The sequence below is a fragment of the Lacerta agilis genome, chromosome Z (assembly GCF_009819535.1).
Source record: "Lacerta agilis isolate rLacAgi1 chromosome Z, rLacAgi1.pri, whole genome shotgun sequence".
Taxonomy (NCBI): Eukaryota; Metazoa; Chordata; class Lepidosauria; order Squamata; family Lacertidae; genus Lacerta; species Lacerta agilis.
In genome coordinates, this window is record NC_046331.1 from 18618233 (window position 1) to 18640335 (window position 22103).

The 22103-nt window shown below is 43.7% G+C and overlaps 1 protein-coding gene and 1 pseudogene across 1 annotated transcript in view; one reads left to right on the forward strand and one right to left on the reverse strand.

Annotated features, from left to right (window-relative positions):
- AR (androgen receptor) overlaps positions 1-22103 on the forward strand; it is a 223131-nt gene that overhangs the window by 108641 nt on the left and 92387 nt on the right. The window lies entirely within an intron of this gene.
- LOC117040525 lies at positions 10077-10172 on the reverse strand (annotated as a pseudogene).

Sequence of the window (22103 nt, forward strand, 5' to 3'; positions counted from 1 at the left end):
TTGAGAGTCCCATGGACTGCAAGAAGATCAAACCTATCCATTCTGAAGGAAATCAGCCCTGAGTGCTCACTAGAAGTACAGATCCTGAAGCTGAGGCTCCAATACTTTGGCCACCTCATGAGAAGAGAAGACTCCCTAGAAAAGACCCTGATGTTGGGAAAGATTGAGGGCACAAGGAGAAGGGGACGACAGAGGATGAGATGGTTGGACAGTGTTCTCAAAGCTACCAACATGAGTTTGACCAAACTGCCGGAGGCAGTGGAGAAGGGAACAACAGAGGATGAGATGGTTGGACAGTGTTCTCGAAGCTACCAACATGAGTTTGACCAAACTGTGGGAGGCAGTGGAACACAGGAGTGCCTGGCATGCTCTGGTCCATGGGGTCACGAAGAGTCGGACATGACTAAACAACAACAACAACAACACCTTGAACTTGGCCCAGTAGCAAAATAGCAACCATCCCAGATATCTGAGTGCACTTGTTGTATTCTGACAGTCTTATGCCTAATAAAAGTCAGTATGCTGGCAAAGAGCACAAAGCAGATGCCCCTTTTAAATGTGTTTGTGGGAGGGGGGCTTTAATGTTTTGTGTCCTTTTTTTCTTGATTTTATCATGTAATTTGCATCCAGTTGGTTTTTGGACTGTATAGCCCCCATCAGCCCAAGCAAGCATGGCCAGTAGTCAGGGCTGAAGGGAATTCAATTTCAACTACGTTTGGAGATCCAAGACTGGGGAAGTCTTTATGGACCATACTGTCCACATCAACTTTCTGGCCACTGCCCACTTGGTTCTATAAACTTATCCCCAGAGCCTGCTACCCTACCATATAAAAAGTGTAATTTGGAATGGTGGTTTGCATGACCTACTAAGGAAGATAACAACACAGTAAAATTCAGAAACAGAGTAAAATTCAAAATTGTAACAATTAATTGCACAAAATCAATTTTGTTTTGTTTGATTAATTCAGCAAAATGGATGAGCTTGATCCAGTGATACCTGCTTTTCAATGTCTGATAGTCATTAACACCTCCAACCCTTCAACCCCCTTGCCTCTTAGTGCCCCGCTGGGGGTGTGTGCTACCAACCACTTTGGGAAACACTGGTCTAGAATGGTTAAAATAGTCCTCGTATGGGGCACTTGTGTAAGGTTCCAGCCCTAGGACAGGATCCCAGGCCCAGTTCTCACTGCAGATGGAAGAGCAGTCATTTTTGATCTTGCATTTGTTCCTGTCCCCTGTCTAGGCATTGAGCAACTGATGTGCATGGTTAGTCTCTCCTCTGATACAACTTGCTAAGTATCCTAAGAACATAATAAGAGGCCAGCTGCTGGATTACGCAGTGGCCCATCTAGTTGAGCAGTCTTTTCTCAAAGTAGCCAACCAGGTGCTTGTGAAAGGTGGCAAGCAGGACCTGAGCACAACAACACTTGTGATTCCCAGCAGCTGGTTGATCACCCTTCTGAGCAGCCCAATCAAGGAACATCCTGTTGAGCAAATTCTGTGTATTTCATTAGTTTGTGGTTTAGGGCTCATTCACACATCCTTTGGTGTGTTTCTAGGCATAGGTCAAGGCTTTCCAGGTTCGTATCCAAGCATTATTTTTTTTGTTTTTTGCCATGGTCACGGTACATTTTCTGGGAAAACCTGCATTGAGCAAATGGCAATTGAGTTTTACTAGGGAAAGCGTGGAGCAAAGTTATGTGTAGATGACCCCTTCTTTTATTGGCTTCAGTTAGAGATTGTACTGTAAGAATATAAGAAGAGCCTGCTGGATCAGGCCAGCGGCCCATATAGTCCAACATCCTCTTCTCACTGTGGCCAAAATGATTCTCATGGGAAACTTGCCAGCATGATCTGATCCCTCTTCCCTCCCATGAATTCCAGCAACCAGTATCCAGAAGCATTACTGCTTCCAACTGTGTAGGCAGAGCACAGCGATCATGTCTAGTAGCCATCAATAGCCCTCTCCTCAGTTAATTTGTCTAATCCTCTTTTAAAACCATCTAGGTCGGTGGCCATTGCTGCCTCCTGAGAGAAGCAGTTCCATATTTGGCAGTGTGGATTTATTTTATCTGCCCTGAATCTTGCAACATTTGGCTTCATTGGATGTTTGCAAGTTCTAGCGTTATGAGAAAGGGAGACAAACAGCTGGTTGCCAGTTCATTTCCAGACCTAATTCCTGCCTCCTGTGGGAGCGAGTTCCATGGTTTGTGCTGCGTCAAGAAATACTTTCTTTTCTCCATCCTGTCCTGTTGTGCTGTATGTGGGGCTACCCTTGAAGACAGCTCAGATGAAACATTAGTCCATGTTCTCCTATACTGGCATTTTAACGGGGACATTAGATCCCCTTTTATCACCCATGTACTATATCTACGCTAGGGGAACTTGGATGAGTTTTATCTCAGTTTTATACCTATTTTACTGTCTGATTTCAACCTTATGATCACAGAAAATATAGCCAGGTTCCTTGCTGTAGCTATCAAAACTCTGTCATAATGATAAAAGCGGAGGCAAGTTCCTAGTCAAAACTGTCTGTCTTATTATCTATTCCTGATCATTAAGTGGTTTTGTGATACAGTATTCATTTTAAAAGGTGCCATATATGTAGATGTAGATTGTCTGGATCCTACTCGCTTCTCTCTTCTTTGATGTTTATAGTCTGAAGACCAAATTAACTTTTGTAAGAACTTGATATTTTTGTGTGACAACACCTATACTCTAGAACTCCCCACCTCTTTATATTAGGCTGGTGCCTTCACTGCACTCCTTTTGCTGCCTGCTCAAAACATTTTATTTTAAACAAGCCTGTCCAGATATTTATCATCCGTTTTTTCTCTATTTTTATTTTAACTTGTTTAAAGTCTTAAATTATTGTTGTTAATTGTTCTTATTGATAATTTCATTCTTTAATTTTTTTGTAAACCACTTTGGGGGCTTTATTTACAATCAACAAGGGTATAAATTTTATGTAATAAAATAAATAAACTGAACTGGTCTGGTCTGGTGTGGAAGATGGACTATCTGTAAGTGCAAAGTTCCGCAGCCAATCACTAAGTGGTTCAGCCAGCCAGTATTACTGTACTGTATATTACCACCAATTCAATGGGATTTTCACCTGCTCCTGGTATGCTTCTGTTCCTAATGCAAAATGTTACTGCTGATCTTTAAAGCCTCACATGTCTCAGTATCCAGGTACCTAAGGAGCACCTCCAATGTTGTTATTGCTGTGTTAAGATCTGAAGGAGAGGCCCATCTTAGGAGACATTCACACCATAGATGTGAAGGGCTATGATGCCACGTTAAACAGTCACAGCTTCCCCCAAAGTATTATGGGAACTGTAGTTTGTTAAGGAAGCTGAGGGTTAAGAACGTAGGAATAGCTATCTGGGTCATACCAATTGCCCATCTAGTCTACTATCCTCTTCTCACAAAGGCCAACCAGATACCTCTTTTGGTAAACCCACAAGCAGGCCCTGAGCACAAGAGCAATCTGCCGCACAGTGGTTTCTAGCAACTGGTATTTAGAAGCAATGCAACTATGAAGGCAGAGCATAGCCATCGTGGCTAATACCCATTGTGGCTAATACCCATCAATAGCCTTCTCTTCCATGAATTTGTCCAGTCCTCTTTTAAAGCCATCCAGGTTGGTGACCACCACAGTACGCTGCATTAAGAAGCCCTTTCTTTTATCTGTACTGAATATTCCCACATCCATTGGATGTGCACAAGTTTCATGTTATGAGAGAGGGAGAAAAATTTCTCTCTCCCCACTTTCTCCATGCCATGCATAATTTTATTAACTTCCATCAAGTCACCTGTTACTTGCCTTTTCTCTAAACTAAAAAGACCCAAATGCTGCAGCCTTTCCTCATGGGGGAATCGCTCCACCCCCTTTATCATTTGGGCTGCCATTTTCCAAACACTTTCTAACTCTGCAATATCCATTTTGAAGTGAGGCAACCAGAACTGCCTACACAGTGTTTCAAATGTGGCCACACCCTAGATTTGTACAATGGTATTATGGTACTTTCAGCTTCAAACCAGGAGGCTGTTTGAGAATACAGATGCATGTGAGGACTAGAAGGAGGGAGCTGGAGGTGACTTGGGCAAAGGATTTGATCATACAAGAGGCAAAGGTGTGGTTGCATTACACAAGCCCCAAGGCTTCTGCAGTAAATCATGATAGGGATGCCCATTCCTTAATAATAATGAATTAACAAATAAGGCGGGGGGGGGGGGACTTTAGCTATGCCTTGCCATGGTCATAACCTGAGTTTGTTTGAAGTTTCTGAATCCTGTTTCCATGCGGCAGAGACGTTCTTCAGATCCTGAAATCTACAGCGAGTTGGCAGTTTCAAAACACATTAATTATGTCAAATGTTATGATGATATGGGAGAAAGAGCAGTAGGTGACATGCCCTCCTTTATATATATTTATTGCATTTGTATCCCACTTTTCCTCCAAGGAGCTCAAGGTGGCATACATGGTTCTCTTCCCTCCTCATTTAAGCCCCACAAAATCCCTGTGAGGTAAGTAAGGCTGAGAGTCTGTGACTGGCCACCAAGGTTACTCAGTAAGCTTCATGGTCTAGTGGGGATTTGAGCCCTGGTTTCTCAGGTTAGAGCCCAACACTCCAACCCAGAGCTTTCCAGACTTTTCATGTTGGTGCCACACTTTTTATACATGCATCATTTCGCAACACAGTAATTCAGTTTTACTAGCAAACCAGAGGTTAAACGAACCCCTTTCCAGCCCCAGGAAGAGCACAAGGAGCATTCGCACAACACACCTACACACTGCAGCTGACACACTAATGTGTCACAACACACAGTTTGGAAAGCTCTGCTCTAACTACTACATCACGACTGGCTCTCCTGAACTGAATTTGGCTCTTGTTGACTGTTCTTAAAATTAATTAATTCCTTAGCAAGACTCCTCATTCTTTTTTAAAAACTGTATAAAATATAAAAGTAGAATTCGCATCCTGAAATTTTGCCCAATTTTGAGTCTGACTGCATTGTTTTAAAGTTCAAGCAAACCCGGATCCTGGCTCTCACTGCTTCATGCAACTCTGGTTTCCCACTTTCTAATCAGATTCTGTGCCAAAATGCATCTTGGGACAAAAATCTAATTTATAGCCCACCCCCCTTCCCCTCTTTCTTTGTGTTTCAAATATATGGAAATTCTAAACCATGACATTCATTTTTGCAACTCCCAAAGCTTTCTGCCGGCTTTGCAGTCAACTTACCCAAGATAGGAAAAATCAGGGGAATTCAAATATTAAGGAGCGAGGGAAACTGGAAACAAATTATTTGTGTTGGCAGCTAGCTGTTAACCTGGCCTTGGTTCTGCTCCGACAACTCAGTAGTCTTTGGCAAACTGGTATGTAGAGCAAAGGGAGGATTTGTTCACTGCGGAGCAACATGAAAAGGTTGCCTGAGCTCACGCAGAGAGCCATGTGAGCAAGATGACTGTGGAAGTAGGGCTTGTGCTGGAGGTTGAGCATAAAAAGAGCCCTGCTGATCAGGCCCGGGGGCCCACCTAGCCCAGCACCCTGTCCTTGAAGTGGTCAAACCAGATGCCTGTGGGAAACCAGGGATCAGACTCCGAGTGCAAGATCCCTCCTGCAGTTTCCAGCAATTGGTATTCAGAAGTCTTGCTGCCTATGACTGTGGGGAGCAGAGCAGAGCCATGATGGCCAGCAACCACTGATAGCCCTCTCCTCCTCCATGAATTTGTCTAATCCTCTTTTAAAGCCATCTAAGTTGGTGACCATCCCTGCCTCCTGCAGGAGGAAGTTCCACAGTTTAACTAAGTGCTGGATGAAGAAGCAACTTGGAACCTGCAGAGCTGCCCACAGTCCACCAACCATAAACTGTCCTGTTACTAAGTTGCCAATGACACTGCCCCATTCCATGCAAGGAGGCTGTTTATTGAAACCCTGCTGGGGAGATGGTTCTGCTTCATGGATTAAACAAGCTCTGCAGGAGTGGAGCTGAAAACAGGGCTCCCCTTTCCTCTTCTTCTTTTTAATACCTTTTGCGGAGTTCTGGAAAAAGAAAGTAAATTAATGCAGAATAAGTCAAGTGACTTTACTTTTCACAATTTATTCGGATGAGAATAACCTGGGCCAGACACTTTCCTAGCTATTATTAACTGTGAGAAAGAACCTTACAGAATGCAGAACAAGATTTTTTTGTGTTTTTTGTGGGGGTTTTTTTTTTTTTGCTGCAGCACCTTCAACCAGGAGTGGGGGGTGGGGAGGCAGTATGGGTGGGGGATGCTAGGGATCATTAGGAAAGGAATTGAAAATAAAACTGCCAATATCATAATGTCATTATATAACTCTGGTGCAACCACATTTGGAGTACTGCTGACTGTTTTGTTCGCCTCACCCCGAAAAGGGTATTGCAGTGTTGGAATAGGGCAAGGTTCACAACAGGGCAACCAAAATGATAAAGGGGGTGGAGCAACTCTCCTATGAAGAAAGTTTGGTGTGTTTGGGACTTTAAAAAGGAGAAGAGGAGGTGACATGATAGACGTTTATAAAAATAATGCAGGGCATGGAGAAAGTGGATAGAGGACCCTTTTTCTCCCTCTCTCATAACACTAGAATATGTGGGAATCCAGTGAAGCTGAATGTTTGGTGATTCAGGATACATAAAAGACTTCTTCACACAACACTATAGAACTTGCTCCTGCAGGAGGCAATGATGGCCAAAAAATTGGATGGCTTTTAAAGAGGGTTGCACAAATTAATGAAGAAGGAGAAGTTTATCGATGGCTACTAGCAAGGATGGTTGTGCTACGCCCTCTACAGTTTGAGGCAGCAATGCTTCTGAATGCCAGCTGCTGGAAACCATAGAAGAGGCGAGTGTTGCTCTTGTGTTTGAATCCTGCTTGCAGGTTTCCCTCAGGCATCTGGTTAGGCAATGTGGGAGGAGGATACTGGACTAGATGGGCCACTGACCTAGTCCAGCAGGCTCTTCTTAGGTTCTTAAAGGCAGCAGCCTGCCTGAATTCCCCAAAAGGCTGAACTGGGCAGGGTTGGGAAGAAATAACAGGAGGCAAACGGCAGCCCACACGGCTTTTTGGTGGTGAACATTGTAGCCGGGCTGAGGAATCTGTCTGAACAAGCTGGAGCCAGCCTGTATTCAGCCTGGCCCTATGCGTCTCATGGAATGTCTATAAATTAAAGGAGAGCTGCCTTGCAAGCATGGAAGGGAGAGATTTATGTGCTTTTAAGATTCCTCCAGTGGAATGAACCACTCTGGATGGGGAGCCGTCTGCCTTTTCTGGGAATGCCAAACCCACTTCTCACATAGCGCTTGACAGCCGGGGGCCCAAACCCACAAGAACAGATGGATGCAAAGAGCTCAGCCCTCCAGAATTGTAGGGTTTTACTTATTTTACTGAATTCATATCCCACCTTTTTCTTCAGTGAGCTCAAGGTGGCATACATGGTTCTCTCCCCATCCCCATTTAATCCCCAAGGACTACATCAATCCTTTGATGTAGATTAGGCTGAGAGACACTGGCTGGCCCCCAAGGTCACACCCTGTGAGCTTTATGGCCGAGTAGAGAATCGAACCCTGGTCTCTTCCAGATCCTAATTGAGTTGAATTAGGTACCCTAGCCTGAGCAGAACAAATTTACAGTGTATTTGATGTTTTTAAGCAGAGTTGGGCTGGCCACCTGTCAGAAATTCTTTAGCTGTGATTCCTGCATTGCAGGGGGTTGGACTAGATGGCCCTTGGAGTTCCTTTCCAACTCTGCAGTTTTGTGATTCTATGATGGTGGTGGTGATTTCAGGAAGCAAACATTTTGGCCATTTACGTAGGGAGTGTGGGGAAATATTGTGAAAATTACCATTTGCAGTAGCTTAGCTTTGCTTTTCAGTTTTGCAAAGTTGTTTTCACTGGTGCAGCAGTGGCAACAGATGTCCTTTCAGTGGCTACCTACTGGCTGTTGCCCATCTCCTGTCCCCACATTCCTGTCTCCCACAGTGTGTGAGGCGTAGGATTGTTCCAAGACTTCTTGGGATAGCAAGTGTTGATTGCCAAGGTCTCTCTCTCTCTCTCTCTCTCTCTCTCTCTCTCTCTCTCTCTCTCTGTGTGTGTGTGTGTGTGTGTGTGTTTTAAGGATAGAGACCATACCACCACAAGTGATGCATTTTTAGACTTTCATGCCATGCTGGATAACAGAATCATAGAATTGTAGAGTTGGAAGCAACAAAACAAGTCATCTAGTTCAACTAGCTGCATTGTAATCTCCCAAATAGATGGTGCATCGATCTGGTTTTGTACATTGGGGTGGACATATTCTCCTCTCCATCATTTATAATATTGCAGGCGGGATGTCCCATTTAAAAAAATAAGGAAGCGGAGGGGCCATCAGACCATGTTGCTGTCAACCTTGCTCTTCCTTGCTAAATTCCCCCTCCCCGTTGAACTCTGAAATCCCCCTGATGCAAACCTTTCATGTACATTTCTTATGCATAAATTGTTTGATACATGGAAGTGTGTAAAACTGGGGTGCTGATGTAATTGAGAAGAAATCTCTGTTTGTGAAAACTGAAAAATATGGAAGTGTTTGCAAAAAATAATTAGTTTATATATGCACCTTGCATACAAACAGGACCACAGTTTTCCTAACTCGGTAAAATGCAAATGTTAAAATGGATACCCATTCAACTCAGCTCAAAATGGATATTGTAGTTGGAAAAATTCTTCAAAGGGCATCCAAAATGATCAGGGTATAGAGCAACTCCCCGATGAAGAAAGGTTTCAGGGTTTGGGTCTTTTCAGTTTAGAGAAAGGGAAAGTAAGAGATGACATCATAGACATTTATAAAATGATGCATGGGCTGGAGAAAGTGGATAGAGAAAAGTTTTTGCTTCCTCTCTCATAACAGTAGAACTCATGAACATCCAATGAACTTGAATGTTGGAAGATTCAGGACAGCTACAAGAAAGACTTCACACAGCACATAGTTAAACTTTGCAACTCACTCCCACAGGAGGCAAGGCTGACCACCAACCTAGATGGCTTTAAAAGAGGATTAGACAAATGCATGCGGGAAGAGAAGGCTATTGAGGGCTACTAGCTGGGATGTCACTGGAAGGACAGATCCTGAAGTTGAGGCTCCAGTATTTTGGCCACCTCATGAGAAGAGAAGACTCCCTAGAAAAGACCCTGATGTTGGGAAAGATGGAGGGCACAAGGAGAAGGGGACGACAGAGGATGAGATGGTTGGACAGTGTTCTCGAAGCGACTAGCATGAGTTTGGCCAAACTGTGGGAGGCAGTGAAAGATAGGCGTGCCTGGCATGCTCTGGTCCATGGGGTCATGAAGAGTCGGACACGACTGAACAACAACAAAGCCAGGATGGCTGTGATCTGCCTCCACAGATAGAGATAATAATGCTGCTGAGTTTCCCATAAGGGCATCTGATTGCGGGTTTCCCATAAGGGCATCTGGTTCACAACTTGGAGAAGGTGATGCTGAACTAGATGGGCCATTGGTCTGAACCAGCAGGACTCTTCTTACATACTTTTGTGCTTTTGTAAGGCACCAGTTTTAACTTTGAAAGGCCTGGACTTGGAAGTGCCCATTGCGAGCTGGACCTAGAAATTCTTAGGCATGGAGGAGCTTTGTAAAACACTTAGCAATTCTTGCAATAGATAAATTGTACACCAATTGGCCATCCACAGATGTCTTCTTCATCATCTTTTGTGGGTCTGTCAGCTTGCTGCAGCTCAAAAGAGTGTGTGGGCTCCCCTTTGGGGTTGTCCTTTTCCACAGCACAGGTCCAGTCTCACCATGCCTGACAGCACTGCTTGCCAGCCCCTGGATCAGTTACTCTTGCCTGCTGAAGTATTTAAAAGCCTTTCTGAACAAACAAATATATGGCTATTGCATCTGCAGAAAAAGGAAGGTTAATCCTTTTCCTACTCACTTGACTTCTGTTCCTTTTAAATCACAGTTCTTTGAACTTTAAGGTGCTACAGAGACAAAGGAGTGCTCTTTTGTGGGTGAAGTAAAACTAGTGTTATTCTAGAAAAAGAGGTGCCAGAAATTACCATGAACACCTCCCTTGTTCTCTTATAATGACCATGCTAATCTTATCTGTATCATTCCAATTTTAGTATATGTGCTGTCAAAGCGAGCACTGTTCTCTTATAATGGCAATGGCATCTACCTGAGAGGGGCCGGAAGTCCTCCCAAATGTGTTATTTCTTTTTCAAACCATCCCAATCATTAATGGAACAAATTGCTTCTAGGAATGGCATAGGTTTCTGGCAAGGTATATCTGGCAAGGCAAGAAACCTAGAATAAAATTCAAATTATCAACGGACCTAAAAGAAAGGGGCGGATTTGCATTACCGGACTTTAGGTTATACTTCAAAGCAGCCTGTTTTGTATGGTTAAAGGATTGGATGCTTCTAAGGAATACCAGCAGTCGGAGGGCGCGGCGCGGCTGGCCAGCTTGCGCTCCGCCAGGCAGCTGGAGGGCGCGGCCAGCCAACTCGCGCTCCCGCACTCCGCCAGGCAGCTGGAGAGCGCAGCGCGGCCGGCCAACTCGCGCTCCCATGCTCCGCCAGGCAGCCGGAGGGCGCGGCGCGGCCGGCTAACTCGTACTCCCGCGCTCCACCGGGCAGCTGGAGGGTGCTGCTGGCGGGCGCTGCCGGCGGGACTGGAGGGCGGAGGTGCCCTCGAGGCCATTGCGCCAGTAGGTTCAATGGTTAAGACGGCCCTGGTTGCAGCGCCTGTTGTGGCTGCATAGACCAATGCAGAAGAGAGCTTTTTTGTTGCAGCTGGGGCAAATGAACAGCTCCAGTTGTGCTGCTGCATATGCACATTTCTGACAGGAATGAGGCCTCATCTGCATATAAGACCTGTGCTCAAAGATCTGCACTGGTCACCCATTTGCTACAAGCCAAGTTCAAGATGTTACTAGTAGTATACAAAGCCCTTAACAACTAGATATCAGTTTACCAACAAGATCACCATATAAACCCACTTGATTTTATTGATCAGCAGAGTTGCTGCAGGTGCCACATAATCTTTGTAAGAAATATTTTAGTGTGGCAGCATCTACACTTTGGAACTCCATCACTGCTTTTTTTGCACCTGCTAAAAACGTATTTTCTTTAGACAAGCCAGTCCAGATGCTTAGGAAGTTGAGGTAATTTTTAATCTGTTTTTAATTTATTGTTGATTTTTTATGTTTTGAATGTTTTAAAGAGCACTTTTCCAGGATTTTTCACCTGCAAAATTTTATTGTCTCTTTGTAAACCACTTTGAGGTGTTTTTTCTAACCATCAAGTGATGTATAAATTTTGTGAAATAAGTAATGTTATTTTTTTGCATGCGGTTTCATGGAAATGTCATCAGTTGGCAGTGCAATCTAGTGGATATTTACTGTGTTCAGTGGTGCTTGCGTCTAGCCCAGCAAACTGTTCTCACAGTGGCCAATCAGATGTCTATGGGAAAACTGCAAGCAGGACCCAAGCACAAGAGCCCTCTTCCCTCTTCTGGTTTCCAGCAATGGATATTCAGATATCCTCCTCCTCCTCCTCCTCCTCCTCCTCCATGAATTTATCTATTCCTCTTTTAAAGTCATCTAGGTTGGTATCCATCACCGCCTCCTGGTGGAACAAGTTCCATTTTTCTAACTCTGCGCTTCATGAATAAGTCATTTCTTTTGCCTGTCCTGATTCTTCAGCTTTGTTGGATGAGCACAAGTTCTAGTGTTAAAAGAATCAGCAGTAACTGAGCTTTCTGAAAGAGTTACTTTTGCCCACCTGCTGGGGGAGTGTGTGTGGCTAGGGCAAGGTATGTTTGTGGGTGCAGTGCAGGGGAGTGATTGACACATCCTGGCTTTTTTGTGGTTGTAGTTAGGTTATGACTCGAATCACATGTAGCAATGCCAGTCATATTTATTTATTTATTTAAAAATAGGGATCAAAGTTTAACATTGAGTCATCAGTGTGATGCAGCAGCAAAAAAGCTAATGCAATTCTAGGCTGCATCAATGGAAGTCTAGAGTCCAGAGATCAATAGTAGTAATAGTATGGCTCTATTCTGCCTTGGCCAGACTACCCCTGGAGTCCTGCATACAGTTCAAAGGATGTTGACAAGCTGGAAGGTGTGCAGAAGAGGGTGACCAAGATGATCAAGGGTCTGGAAACTAAGCTTTATGAGGAACAGTGGAGGGAGTTGGGGATGCTTAGCCTGGAGAAGAGATATTGGAGCCAAATATAAAAAATCTGAAGGGCTATCACATGGAAGATGGAGCAAGCTTGTTTTCTCCAGCTCCAGAGGGGAGGATTCGAACCAACAGATTCAAATAACAAGAAAAAATATTCAAACTGAACATTAGAAAGAACTTTCTGAGGGTAAGAGCTGCTTGACAGAGGAACAGACTGCCTTGGAAGGTGATGGGCTCTCCTTTCTTGGATGTTTTTAAGCAGAGGTTGGATGGCCGTCTGCCAGCAAATCTTCAGCTGTGAATTCCCCAGGGTTCTCAGGGTTTCCCAAACTTGGGTCTCCAACTGATTTGGACTACAATTCCCATCATCTATGATGACTAGTCCTGCTGGCTAGGGATGATGGGAGTTGTAGTCCAAAAACAGCTAGAGACCCAAGTTTGGGAAACCCTATGCTAGATGAACTTTGGAGGTCCCTTCCAGCTTCACAGTTCTATGATTCTATAATGCCTAGAGCATAGATAGTCAGTCTTTGTTTCATCTGTGTCAGCTCTGGACCTGCTACTTCTGGGTTGCTGTTTTTTTGCAGCTGCAAAATACATCCTGGTTCTAATTCTCCACTGCTGTGGGGCGAGGAGTGTTCTATAGGGAGCAACGCTCCTTAAAACAACAACAGTGGCTCGAGGTCTGATCTTTGTTGGCTTTGATGTTGCTCTCATTGCATTTAATGCAAGCCTTTTTTGTTCAGAGATGCTTGATTTTCCCCTTCATTACCACAGAATTAAGGAAACCCTTGCCAGGCAGGGAAGTCTAAAATTAGACAAAGGCAGCTGTGTTTTGATTTATTAAGTAGGCCTTGGAGAACGGTTTTCCTGTAGATGGCAGTGCTCATATTCCCCCTCCCCTACACAAAAAAAATGACAAGGTGGGCAGAGAGAAAATGCAGTTTGCTGAATTTTAGAGTTGGAAAGGATCCCAGGGGTCATCTAGTCTAACCCCTGCAGTGCAGAAATCACATATATTTCCCATCACATTTAGATGATGGTTGCTGAGATTGCTGTTGTTGGTAGAGACCAAACTACAAGACTCAGAGGCATGCATAACCTTACTGAAAGTGGTGAAGAGCTTAAGCCTGATTTTACTTTGTACTATGTGAGCTCATTTTTTGCAACCTCTGAATAAATGCCCTCGGGTTGGGGTAAAGCATTGCAAAACAGGCTTGGGCAGAATTGCAGATGAAAGAAAGGTGGATAGATGAAATTCCATTCTAAATGAGGATGCCCAACATGTTTTTGCCCTTGGAGAAGAGGTAAGATAGGAAGACTTCAGGGGTGGTAAGGAGTGGGTTTAGAGTAGAAGTCCTGCAGGTCCTTCTCCCCCTCACCTTCCACATTCAATATTCTTTTTTAATACAACAACTGTGATTCTTATGTTGCAAAGGAATCACAGTTCCATCCCTACAGTTCTATGATTCTTTACTGTTGTGTCATTTATTAAATAAATAAATAAATAAATGCTGGTTACAGCAATAAAAGCATAAAAACTACACAATTAAGACTATTTAAAAAGTTAAACTGACGTCAATTAACCATTGTGGGAGGTTGTATTCTTAATTGCATGGCCAAATAAGAATGTTTTCAGCAGGCATCTAAAAGTTGGTACAGAAGGTTCCTTCTTAATCTCTAGTGGCAGGGAGTTCCACAGGACTGGACCAATGACACACAAGGCTCAGTTTCTTATTGTTGTCAAATGAGCTTCCTCAACTATGGGAATCACCAACAACACTCCTGCAGTGATTGAGCTGGGATAGGAGGGTTCAGACAGTGCCTGAGGCCCCCTGGATCTGAGTTGTTCAGGGCTTTGCAAATTAATGCAAACCTGGCTCGGTAGCAAGTGGGCACTTCTCATCCATTATCCTGCATTGGCCACAGCTGTCTGCTCATTCTCTTGTTGTTGTTGTTCAGTCGTTCAGTCGTGTCCAACTCTTCGTGACCCCATGGACCAGAGCACGCCAGGCACGCCTATCCTTCACTGCCTCCCGCAGTTTGGCCAAACTCATGTTAGTAGCTTCGAGAACACTGTCCAACCATCTCATCCTCTGTCGTCCCCTTCTCCTTGTGCCCTCCATCTTTCCCAACATCAGGGTCTTTTCCAGGGAGTCTTCTCTTCTCATGAGGTGGCCAAAGTACTGGAGCCTCAACTTCAGGATCTGTCCTTCTAGTGAGCACTCAGGGCCGATTTCCTTGAGAATGGATAGGTTTGATCTTCTTGCAGTCCATGGGACTCTCAAGAGCCTCCTCCAGCACCATAATTCAAAAGCATCAATTCTTCAGCGATCAGCCTTCTTTATGGTCCAGCTCTCACTTCCGTACATTACTACTGGGAAAACCATAGCTTTAACTATACGGACCTTTGTCGGCAAGGTGATGTCTTTGCTTTTTAAGATGCTGTCTAGGTTTGTCATTGCTTTTCTCCCAAGAAGCAGGCGTCTTCTAATTTCGTGACTGCTGTCACCATCTGCAGTGATCATGAAACCCAAGAAAATGAAATCTCTCACTGACTCCATTTCTTCCCCTTCTATTTGCCAGGAGGTGATGGGACCAGTGGTCATGATCTTAGTTTTTTTGATGTTGAGCTTCAGACCATATTTTGCACTTTCCTCTTTCACCCTCATTAAAAGGTTCTTCAATTCCTCCTCACTTTGTGCCATCAAGGTTGTATCATCAGCATATCTGAGGTTGTTGATATTTTTTCCGGCAATCTTAATTCCGGTTTGGGATTCATCCAGCCCAGCCTTTCACATGATGAATTCTGCATATAAGTTAAATAAGCAGGGAGACAATATACAGCCTTCATGGATCACTGCCTTGTCGTGGCGAAGGGGCTTGAATTACTCAGGGAAGCTATGGACAGGTCAAGATGGACAGGTCATAGTGGAGAGTTTGGACCAAACGTGATCCACCTGGAGGAGGAACTGGCAACCCACTCCAGTATCCCTGCCAAGAAAACTCCATGGACAAAGACAACAGGCTCATTCTCTATAGACATGTTTTCCTTTTCTCCGCTGAAGCACAATACATTTCCCACCCTACAATCAGTGTTCAATACAGTATTTTCACAACTTTCATGTTGCAGCAGTTTGCCTTGTGTAGGATGCTGCTGTATTGAATTCATTGATAAATTGTAGTAACAGCCTCGCTTAGATAATTGCCGTTGTTGCTGCTTTTGCATCTCTCTCCCTCTGCTCATCTTTGTTCCCAGAAGAGACTGAGGCTCATTCTCCTCCCCCACTTCATCATCTAATCCCTGCATTTAATTGTGATGTCAGCTAATGAGCCCTGATTGGAATAATAGTGATAATTACATTTGCTCTTCTCCCTCTGTGGCATGTTTTGTAAAGGCTCACAGCAAGGGACCAGGAACTCTCTATTTCTCAACAACGCAGGGCAGACCTCAGCAGAAAAAAAATTGGGGCGGGTGTGTGTGTGAATGGAGAGGTGATTTCTTCTCATCTGAACTAAGCAGAATTTAGAATTTAGACTCTCCTAACATTTCTAACAGCGGGATGCGGATGGTGCTGTGGGTTAAACCACAGAGCCTAGGGCTTGCCGATTACAAGGTCAGCAGTTCGAATCCCCGCGACGTGAGCTCCTGTGGCTTGTTCCCTGCGCCTGCCAACCTAGCAGTTCAAAAGCATGAAGTGCAAGTAGATAAATAGGCACCGCTCTGGGGGGGAAGGTAAACAGCGTTTCCGTGCACTGCTCTGGTTCGCCAGAAGCGGCTTAGTCATGCTGGCCACATGAACCGGAAATTGTCTGTGGACAAACGCCGGCTCCCTCAGCCTATAGAGTGAGATGAGCGCCACAACCCCAGAGTCGTCTGCGACTGGACCTAATGGTCAGGGGTCCCTTTTACCTTTAACATTTCTTAGTACAGAGAGCCAGCAGTGGCATAGTGGTTAGCCTGTCAGACTAGGAGCTGGGAGACTAGGGTTCAAATCCTTCTTGGCTCACTGGGTAACTTTGGGCTATTCACTGCCTCTTAGGCTAACCTACCTCAGAGGGCTGTTGTGGGGATTAAACGAGCAAGAGCAAACAATGCATGCCACCTTGAGCTTCTTGGGTAAAAAAGGTGATAAATAAATAAATAAATAGGATGATGTTGGGTGTTTTTAGAAAAGAGAGGAGCAAAGTAAAACAAAAACAAAAAACACCACTGCCTTAGAATAATCAGCAAGATCTTAAGTTTCAATGATAACGTCTGAAAACGTTTGAATTTTATTGTAATTTTGTGCTACCCTTCAACTGACAGGATCTCAGGTATTTCTCTGCCTGCCCCCCCCCCCAAATGATTTCCATTGCTGCTTCTGAAGTACCATTTGCTGCCTCCGATCAAAGAGGTAGTAGAACATAGCCATCCTGGCTAGTAATCATCAATAGCTTTCTCCTCCTTCATAAAGCTATCTAATCTTCTTTTAAAGCCATCACTGCCTCCTGGGGGAGTGAGTTCCACAGTTTAACTATGCACTGAATGAATAAGGACTTCCTTTTGTCTGTCCTTTATCTTCCAACATTTAGCTTTGTAGGATGTCCACAAATTCCAGTGAGAGAATTATGCCTTGCAAAGTTTCATAAACTTTTATCTTAAATAAATGCTGCTGAGTAAACTAAGCAAGATTTTAGTCTGTTTTGAAGTTTTATTTGCTGTTTTCTTGGAAAAGGAAGTTGCATTTGTTTTATGCAGTAAGGTGACTTGAAATCTGATACAGAATCACAGAATTGTAGAGCTGGTCATCTAGTTCAGCCATCTTCAATGTGGCGTTGGACGTAGAAGTTAGCTTTTATTGGTACATGTCGTATGTACATATTCCTCGATTATATAATAAACTATTACTCTCATAAACAGTAGCCAATTTTGCATTTTCATTGTCGTGTTTGTTTTCAGTACCTCAAAATCTATAAGAAATGGCTTCTTTTATCTCAGAGGCATGAGTTTTGTCAAAATTTGTTGTGCAGAGTCTTCAGAGGCCAGCCCCACATATAACATGTTCAGTGGTGGATCTTGGGCTCTCAGATTTCAGCACCACCCTGTCCGATGCCAAAGTTCGGCATCCTCATGTGCTCCATTCTAAATCATAGTTGTAGCATGCCTGAGGCCTTGTGCCCAGTGCAATTGAACCAATTGTGCTCCCCTAAATCCACCTATAACATCCGTAATCTATCTATACCTTTCCAGATAGGGGTGCAGCTGGGCCACCAACTGAAGCTGAAGGAAACTGACTTCATGCCACCAAGGCTGCCTAAGCCTCAAGTGACAGCAGTGGATCTAGAAATACCCCAAGCTTTGTACCTTCTCCAGAGTGAGTGTAACCTCATCAAGAGCAGGCAACCTCCCATCCAAGGAACTACCCAATAGTAGTGCCGCTGTCTTATCTGGATTGAGCTTCAGTTTATTGACTCTCATCCAGTCCATTACCATGGCAAGACAGTGGTCCAGCACATCTATGATTTGTTACCTTGTTCTTCAATAAAACTGACTAATGCATAAATCACACACACTGCCTTTAGATGTTTGCATCCTCTTTTCATAATAGGCACAAAAATACTTCTTTTTTCCTTTTTGGAAATCCTTAATGATGCTCTGGCACCAACAAAGGGTGGGTTAAATGAGCTGTGTGTTTGTTGTGGCTTTTGGTGTGGAGAAAACTATAATAATTAATTGCCTGCCAAATGGAAAACAGAAATTAAACTTTGCCACCAAGCCATTGAGATATATTTCCAAAGAGATAGAGAAAGAGTCAGGAGGGGGTGGGGGAAGAGAACCCTCAAGAAGATATAAAAGCTATTTACGGTTCTGTGTATTTTAAAGGATGCCTAGCTGAGTACTCATGATTTATTTTGAAGTGCTTACGATGAGTCATTCTGAAAATTGTAAGCAATGGTGGGAGGTGCATCATGGTGATGAAATGTTTCTTGTCTTGCTTGCATATAAACCTTCTCTTGATTTCCTTCTGCTGTCTTGCGTGCCAAGATTAGACTTTCCTACATCGCACATGTAAGCATATTGCATCAGCTCCATGTGAAGACAATCTTCATTTCATAGAATCATAGAGTTGGAAGGATCCCTAAGGGTCATCTAGTCCAACCCCCTGCAATGCAGGAACCACAGGTAGCTGCCTCCACATGGCAAACAGTCTCACACAGTGGATTATCACAAGAACTAGACACATCTGAATATGCCCTCCTCTGGGCCTGTTGGAGATGTTTTTATGTTTTTATTTACTCACACCAGCTTTCTGAACACCTGGGTAGGCTTGCCTTTTAAAAATGCTTTTAGCAAGTGACAAAAAAGAGTATACAGTGAAGGTATAATAATTAGATACCACATTCCTTTTGAAAAAGTTAATTTTGTCATCAACATGGCACCCCAAGTTTTCCTCAGCCAATCTGTCAGTGTCAGGGAACTCTCTAGTTTTCCGATTTAAAAAAAGAAAAAGATTTTATTGGAATTTTTAACTTAGCAGGATTAAGGCAACAAACTGTAAAAAAAATAAAAAAGTCACAAGCCATAACATTGTAGTTGCTTTTTGTAATACAGAATGTAGTATGTACCTGGAAACAAGACTTAAGAGTCAAGCCACACTTACCCTTATGTCTGTAACTCTTTGCCCCGTTTTCAATCTGGATCAGGGCTGGGTGTTCCCACTTGTGATTTTTGCCTTCAATTTTACTTGGGGGAAGATCCTTGGAACCCTATGTTTTCCCGCTCATTCTTCTTATGATCAATAGTCTGCTTTTCGAGTTGTCTCCACCTTCAGCTCCTCCCACCCATATCAGAGAGTCAGAGAACCAGATAATAAAAAAATCATTTGGAAAGGAGCTGGGACCCTTCCAATACGAGTGGCGACACACACACGTTTTGCACATATATTGCAATTTTTATATGAGCACTAATCAGAGAAGAGGAAGAAGAAGAAGAAGAAGAAGAAGAAGAAGAAGAAGAAGAAGAAGAAGAAGAAGAAGAAGAAGACTGGAGGCTGGAGAGAACTGGAAAAATTACCTTGTAGGGGTGGGCAGGGAAAGTAGGTGGGAGAGGACCATCCCAACACCACTCACAGGAAAGTATACGAAATGACCTTCAGAACCAGTTATAGGACTGGTTCAGAAGAGGGACAGGTCTTTATTCGGGTTTTCTGTTTGTTCCAATTCAGCAATAAACAGCATGGTTTCCTGGGGAGTGTGATGGGGCATTGGGGCAATATCTAGCAGGTAGATAAAAAAATACTGTACTAGAAATCACAGAACAAAGGAAAGTGTGGGTGGCCCTAAGTAAACTATAGGAAGATCCATCTATTAACCTTTTCAAAAGAATGAGCTGAAGGCAGTAAAATTGACATTTCATTAGGCTTTAAGAGATGAGCTGGTACCACACAGCTGAGTCCTTGTTTTTATGTCTTTCTCCCCAAACTTTGCTGCTAGTTGCAAATCTGTATTTCTTACTTCAGATTGTCTTGTATCTCTTTTGTAACCTATTGTGCATGTCTTAGAAACGGTGGTGTTACACAGTATATAAATGGCTGAAATGATGATAAGAAGGTGGTGGGTGTGGAGAGCAGGTAAGTCAGGAATGAGGAGGTGGGTAGTAGTCAATGCAGGTAGGTGGAAAGGGGGAAAGAGAGGAATTAGGCAACACAGGAACTTCCATTCTACTCCTGGACTGAGGTTAGGCAGCTGGGGAGGGGCAGGGGAGAGAAAATTTCATCCTCTGGGAATCTGTTCCCTTCCACTCCCCTTAGCCCCTATGCTCCCAATTTCCTGTTGAAGAAATTTGAAGAAATAGTTCTGGTTCTGCATTGCATAGTCTTAGAATCATTGAATGGTAGAGTTGGAAGGTACTGGCAAGGGTCATCTTGTCCAACCCCTTTCATTGCAGGAATCAACTAAAGCATCCTTGACAGGTGGCCATCCAACCTCTGCTTAAAACCTTCCAGTGCAGGAAACTCTACCATCTTCCAAGGGAGTGTGTTCTTCTACCAAATAGTCCTTACCCTCAGAAATTTCACCCTGACATTTAGTCAGAATCTCCTTTCTTGGAATTTGAATCTGTTGGTTTGGGTTCTACCCTACAGGGCAAGGAAAAACAAGCTTGCTTCATCCTCCATGTGACAGCCCTTTAGATATTTGAAGATGGCTATCATATCTACTCTGTCTCCTCTTTTCCAGGCTAAACATACCCAACTCCTTCAGCCATTCCTCATAAGGCTTGATTTCCAGACTCTTAACCACCTTCCTCTGCACACTTTCCAACTTGTCAACATCCTTCTTAAATTGTGACGCCCAGAACTGGACACAGTATTCCAGGAGTGGTCTAACCAAGGCAGAATAGAGCAGCACTATGACTTCCCTTGACATTGACACTAGACTTCTGTTGATACAGCCAAGAATAGCATTAGTTTTTCTTTTCTTTTGCTTCTGTATCAAACTGTTGACTCATGTTAAGCCTGTGGTCTACTAAGACCCCAATATCATTTTCATGTGAACTGCTGTCAACCCATGTCTCCCCACCATCATCTTATATTTGTGCATCCAATTTATTCCTGCCTAAGTGTAGTAACCACAAGACCTGTCAAAATATAATTTGCTCCAACAGGCTGCCTTTACTGCATCCAAAATGAAGACATTATTTCTCCAAAGATGGCCCATGATAGAGAACATTGTTTCGTATCTCCACTGTTAACAGTCACTGACATAATGTACTGCACAACCTCATAAAAGTTGGTACAGAGTCACTTCATATATCTTTGGAAAGTCACTTCCTCCGCCTGTCTACACATCATGGGCAAAAGCAAGAACTCTGGTTACAGAGCTGTTCCAGGGTGGCATTTGCTCAACTATCATTGTTGCTAAGTTGTTGTTGAAGGGATTACATAGAAATCTTTTAAGTAAAATGCATAAAGGCTTGAGGCAAATTCTGAAGTGATTGCATAAGTGCAGATCATCTGCGGCAATGAAAGTGCACTAGTGTTGGGGCAATGTTAGAACTGGAAATGGTGGTCTACACGCCCCCTGTCTTATGTTGGGTCACCTATGTAAGTAATGAAATTGATGTACATGGTGTGGAGCAGTGAATGATTCATTCATTGATCAGTATCAATAGTTGTTCAGAGATTCGTTCCTCCCCAACCTCTTTGATATACACACTAAGAACATCAGAGGAGCCCTGCTGGATCAGGCCAGTGGCCTATCTAGTCTAGCATCCTGTTCTCACGGTGGCTAAACAGATGTCTTTTCTCCTCCTGTAGCTTTCAGCAACTGGTATTCAGAAGCATTACTGTCTCTGAACATGCAGGCAGAACATAGTCATCATGACTAATAGCCGTTGATAGCCTTCTCCATGAATTTTTCCAGTTCTCTTTTAAAGCCATCTAGGTTGGTCACAGTCATTGCGTCCTGTGGAAATGAGTTCCATACTTTAACTATGCTGCATGAATAAGAACTTTCTTTTGCTTGTCCTGAATTTTCCAACGTTCAGCTTCATTGGATTTCCACAAGTTTTGGTGTTCTGGGGGGGGGGGAGCTTTTCTCTCCACCCCATCCCTTTCTCCAGGTCATGAGTAATTTTATATATTTCTGTCATATTGCCTTGCTTTTCCCTCTACCTTTTTTTTCCTCCATGCATGCATGCATATGCATTACCATTACTCTCCTTCTCAGGACATTCCTTGAGCCTAACTCTGGAGGGAGAGCTAAACAAGGGTGGGTAAGGGACTTGGAGGGTTTGGGCTGGCTGATGTCCACAGATCATCCTGGCATGGCGCCTGTTTCTCTTTCTGACCAAGTAGAGGAGAGTGAGCTCAAACTGCGAGAGTGTCAAGGGAGAGTAGAAAGAGAG